The sequence below is a fragment of the Homalodisca vitripennis genome, chromosome 3 (assembly GCF_021130785.1).
Source record: "Homalodisca vitripennis isolate AUS2020 chromosome 3, UT_GWSS_2.1, whole genome shotgun sequence".
Classification (NCBI taxonomy): domain Eukaryota; kingdom Metazoa; phylum Arthropoda; class Insecta; order Hemiptera; family Cicadellidae; genus Homalodisca; species Homalodisca vitripennis.
Window position 1 is genome coordinate 61,183,143 of NC_060209.1, and position 6,000 is coordinate 61,189,142.

A 6,000-nucleotide genomic window follows, 5' to 3' on the forward strand; every position below is an offset into this window, starting at 1 on the left:
TATAGACTACATAAAATAATTTTGGAGGTAGATGACCCACTTACTGGGTGGTTTAGAAGGAAAAAGAATACCATCCAAAAACAGGGGCTCGTCAATCTTCCCCCAGGAAATTGTTGAACTTGATGACTTTATAAATATGATCTAGCTTCAAATGTAAAATATAATGCAAATTTTTTCAAAATTTTGGTGGGAACTCCCATTGTTGTTGATTAACCAGAAGGCATCATCAGATTCAATTTAAATATAACAAACCACGAAACATAAATATATTTGTTACATTTATTGACTGACAGTAGTGAAGCCACTAAATGTAAGATTAGATTACTTACATTCATTTGCAGTTGTTCATTAACCAGAAGGCATCATCAGATTCAATTTAAATATAACAAACCACAAAAGACAAATATATTTGTTTCATTTATTGACTGAGAGTAGTGAAGCTTAACAGTAAATGTAAGATTAGATTACTTACACTCATATGCAGTTGTTGATTAAGCAGAAGACATTGTCATGTGAATTAAAATGTAATAAACCACAAACACAAAAATAAATAAAAAGCATGACAGTCAAAAAATAAAAAGGCATGAAACATATTGAAATTATTAAAACGGATCTCATGTTGTTTGTGTCAATAGGCCTGTCTGTCACTTAGTAAGTTATATATGTTTTGTGCCATCATATTGAGTGTTTTTTGTGTTGTGTGATGATGTATTGTACTTTAATTTAACCTGATGATATTTCTGGTAAATATATTTCTTACTGTATCATTTCAATTGGTGTTTTTATGGATAAGTAAAGAAAAAATATTATTTTGATAAATAAACATGAATTCAGTTTTATATATTTTTTCATGTCTACTTGATATGTGATAAAATCAAATAAGTAAAATAAAATTAGCTCATGTTAAGGGGAAATAATAAAAAATAATTTGTTAATAGCATGAACAAATTAAAAATATATTTAAACTAAGTTTTCAATAAAATTGCTCATAATCAGTACTTAATAACTGGGTAAATTTTGTTTGAACACTACAATTTGTTACAACTTTTTCTAAGTATATAATTCCTTATAGCTACCCATTTGTTTTCATTTCGATATAGGCAGATTTGTCGATAGCTTTATAGGTAAACTATTTTTGTGTTAACATAAAATTGTTAAATATCGGTTTTACTATTGCATTTTGCTTTATATGTTAGAAATTTAAACATATATAATTCTTTTTACATTAGAACTTGTTTATTTAAATCAGTTTATAATAATTTGTTATTTTTTGTTTCATTTCTTGGATTACCAAATATGTACAACATAAAATATTTAGAATATTTTTATTTGTTCTTAATCATAGAAGCCAGAATGTTTTGAGTGAGGAAATAGTTAAATGAATTTATCATATACTGTGAAAGGCTTGTTATTGAAACAATTTCAACATTAGCTAATTGTCACGTGAGGATGGAAGAGAGAGTATTAAGAGGTTCTGTAATTGTAAGGGTTCATCCATAACTGCAGAAGGTCAAAGATTTAGTAAAACTTCAAAGGCTTCAGGCCATGGCCATTCAGCTACAAATACCTCAGCTCTATGAGATTTTGTTACTACTTCTCTAGGATGTATTCCAAAATTATCAGTCAAAGACTGAGGCATTTAACATTTACAAAGATTTCTGTGGTAAAAGTTTAAATTAAAATATAACTATTGAATTAATTGATTTTGGTTTACAATTTTACTATTATCTTACTCATTACTCGTAGTTTACTTTTTAAAATTGTCTAGTTAAAAATATATGCTCATACTTGTAAAAATTTAAGAAGTTTAGAAATTAAAAAGAATGTTGTATCTGATCTACTACATAGACCTACACTTTACTATGGGAAGTAAATCTTTTAATAGCACTTTATGATTTGAGGGTATCCCAAAATGGATATTTCCCCTGAAAACCAAATTCCATTTTCCCTACATATGGATGGAAGAGAAATTTTAAATTCCACTAAATTGTGAATTGTGATACTTGTTTTTTTTTCACAAGGGTTGATGAGCTAAAAACATATTTATAACATTATTATTATCATATGATTTACATATTTATGTCAACAGATAACTTATGAACTTACGTATGTTCTACTTCTATGCATGAATGGATTTACTGATACATGGATTGACAGTACGTCTGACAGATTCTTGATACATCTGGCACATCCATGAATTTCCCCTGAGAGCAGCCCTTCTTACCTCTCTCTGCTTTTAAACAAACTCGTTGCCATTCCAGACTAACTTTTGATCATATATTGATACATGAGAAATCAGGTGCAGAATCTTAGAATACAACTGACACTAAATGTCTCTATTCATGATGACAATGCATACATACTTTGCATAACTAAACTTTTCTTCTAAAAGACGCATTAAGATTTCCGACATATACACTATTAATTTTTTCTGATTAACTCATGTACTATAATACCAGACATATCAATGCAAGCCTGTGTTGTGGCACGATATTGCCAGCTGTAACGGAAGAATAGTATGGTGTAATCGATTAAATTCAACAAGCAAGTGATCAATAATTCCTCAACTTCTTCACTTATCTAGTTTCCTAATTCCTTTACCTTCACGATTTAAATTAACATGTGTATACACTAAGACATAGAACATGAATAAAAATAATTTTAAAAAACATGCAGAATAATTTACCAACGTTGAAGAACAAAACAGATGTAAACAACCAGAACAAAGTGAGATGTCGTCACGTCACCTTATACTGAGAATCAGTTTATATGACAAAGTGGCAACGCTGGAAAGTGAGGTCGATAACTTCACATATGGCTAGGTTTGCAATAACGTCTCATACTATATCTTGGTTCAATTTAAAAACCCTTTTCTGGGCTTAAAAATGGGCCATTTATTCAATAGTTATACCTTACAATGTTGGTTAATACAAGTATATTAGTAAAGATATTTGAGCAGTACAATCTGATGTTTTTGGCAGCTTACAGCAAACTCATTAAAAAGAATAATAATCAAATTTTCATAAGAAAAATTGTGCTGTAGTAAAGAAAATATATGCATGATGTACAGTATATATTCACACTAGAAAATTTCATAATCTGATTCATTGAGTTGTGCACCATGACAAAAGATAAATCAATTGCTGTAGAAGCATATTCAATAGTTTCTTAACACCTCTCACAGCTTAAGAGTAGCAGGTTGTGGCACCACCCACAATATCAAGCAGTATGCCACATAAATCAAAATATTGAGGGACAAGGCAATTGCTGTACAGAAACATAATATGTAGCTTCTTAAGATCTCCTACAGATTAGACTAGCAGGTTGTGGCACCACCCACAATATCAAGCAGTATGCCACATAAATCAAAATATTGAGGGACAAGGCAATTGCTGTACAGAAACATATGTAGCTTCTTAAGATCTCCTACAGATTAGACTAGCAGGTTGTGGCATCACCCACAATATCAAGCAGTATGCCACAAATCAAAATATTGAGGGACAAGGCAATTGCTGTACAGGAACATAATATGTAGATTCTTAACATCTCCTACAAGAGTCTAGTTCGAGATCTTGTTGAGGACCGAGTTAGAAATACACCATCAAGAAAGAGGAAAGGTAGACCATCAGAAGGACCTCTCCTTGAAAGACTCAATGTGAAAAACATTTCCTAAAGAAGAGGAGATAAAAAGAAATCACGCTGCGTTGTGTGCTCAAAGAGAGCCTACGCGCGAGACTACTCCTGCAAGCATGCACAGAGAACCAGCCCTACATCCAGAGGATTGTTTCGAGGACTACCATTCAAAAGAACACTATTAGGTTAGTTGTATATTTACAATTATGCATTTCTTTTTTATATTTATCACAAGTGTAATTTATATAATTGTCTGGTAATGTTTATAGTTTAGCTAATAAAATGTTGTGTGCCTTTTATTTTGACTTTATTTATATCTACAATTTAATATCCCATAAATATATGTACGTACAAGATAATTTTAAAATTTTTACTTTTTATACTTACCATAATTATAGAAAGTAAAAATAAAAATCAACTTTACACATTAACAATTTTTCTTTTAATATTGTGCCGTTTGCTGGAAGTTGTGAAAAGATATACTGACGTTATAAGGGTTTAAGCAGTATGCCAAATAAACCAAAATATTGTAGGCCAAAGCAATTGCGGTACAGGAACATGTGTAGCTTCTTAACATCTACAGAATTAAAGTAGCAGGTTTGTGGCACCATACACAATATTAAGCAGTATGCCAAATAAACCAAAATATTGTGGGCCAAAGCAATTGCTGTACAGGAACATGTGTAGCTTCTTAACATCTACAGATTAAAGTAGCAGGTTGTGGCACCATACACAATATTAAGCAGTATGTCACATAAACCAAAATATTGTAGGCCAAAGCAATTGCTGTACAGGAACATGAGTAGCTTCTTAACATCTCCCACAGCTTAAGAATAGCAGGTTGTGGCACCACCCACAATATTAAGCTGTATGCCACATAAATCAAAATATTGAGGGACAAGGCAATTGCTGTACAGGAACATGTGTAGCTTCTTACTTCTTAACATCTCCTACAGATTAGACTAGCAGGTTGTGGCAGTATTAGACTACAATATTAAGCAGTATGCCACATGAATCAAAATGTTAAGAGAGAAAGTGATTGCTGTACAGGAAAACATTTATCTTTAACACCTCCTACAGATTAGACTAGCAGATTGTGGCACCACCCACAATATTAAGCAGCTTGCCATATGAGAATGAAAATGTTGAGGGACAAGGCAATTGGTGTACTTGGAAATACTTGGAAAATGTGCTTATTTCTGTTCTTGGGAATTAATCAATCATAAGCATAGTAAATGCAGTACTCAAGATCTGATTATGTAATGGTTGTTGTAGCAGATCACACTGGCTGATCATATATCCTCCCATTTTTATCATTTGAAGGCTTTTAATGTCCGTGCCCAGCAAAATTATCCATATGTTCTACTTAAGTGATAATTATACCGTTCTCTGTTGTTTTTTATGTTTGTAGCAGAGACTGTAATATTTTGGTAAGGATATTGACTTTCTATGTGAACTTAGGGATTTCTTAGATAACCAGGAAGACGGAGGAAACAAGGTCATGCTGATCTGAATATGGTTGGACCAATCATGAACTTGACATGAAATATTTAGGAAGCATTGTTCACTCATACTGATAAGGCACTTTTGTTTGGACTCTCCATTACTCCAAAACCATCTGTTATGCTTTAAAGTGCCTTGGCTAGTTCTATCACCAGAACTTCAAACGTAAACATTTTCCATCATAAGTAATGGAGTATTTCACTCCAAGATCCCATCCCTATCAACATTTGATGCAGGAGACTGTAGTAAAGACTGGGTGGGAATAATGAGTTGTAAAAATTGTGGAACCTCACATTAAGTAAACTAGACATGATAAACGCTAGAGAGAGGATGTATAAGAACATAATAGTCTACCATCATGGACAAAATCTGTGTTGTGCTGCTATTGCTAAAGCCCCCCCCCCCAAAATATTTTCTGGCTACGATGTTGTCTGTAACTTCCACCTCTTCCCAGTGATGAAAAAGAGCTTTGGGATCACCTTTTTCAATTAGACAATGAGTTGAACGCTCTTTTGGGTGAAGAATTTTAGTATATGTTTTGAAAAGTGGTTATATCATTGGAATCATATCATGGTATAATCTCAGAAGGAGATTATAAGGGAAACTTGGAACCTTTCAGACTTTATAAGAGAATTTGAATAAAGAATGTAAATGGTTTTTGAGTTATTCCCTTAGACACATTATTTTTTATATATCCTTATACTATGTATACAATGGTCTGAGTGCATCACCACAGTGAACGTGTGAAACCCATTCCAGTCATCTTCTCTCATTTTATTCTGACTGTTCTGATGAAATTATTGACATCTGATTTTATACAAATTACTTAATCTCAAGATGATTAGATGCCTGCATGCAAGAATT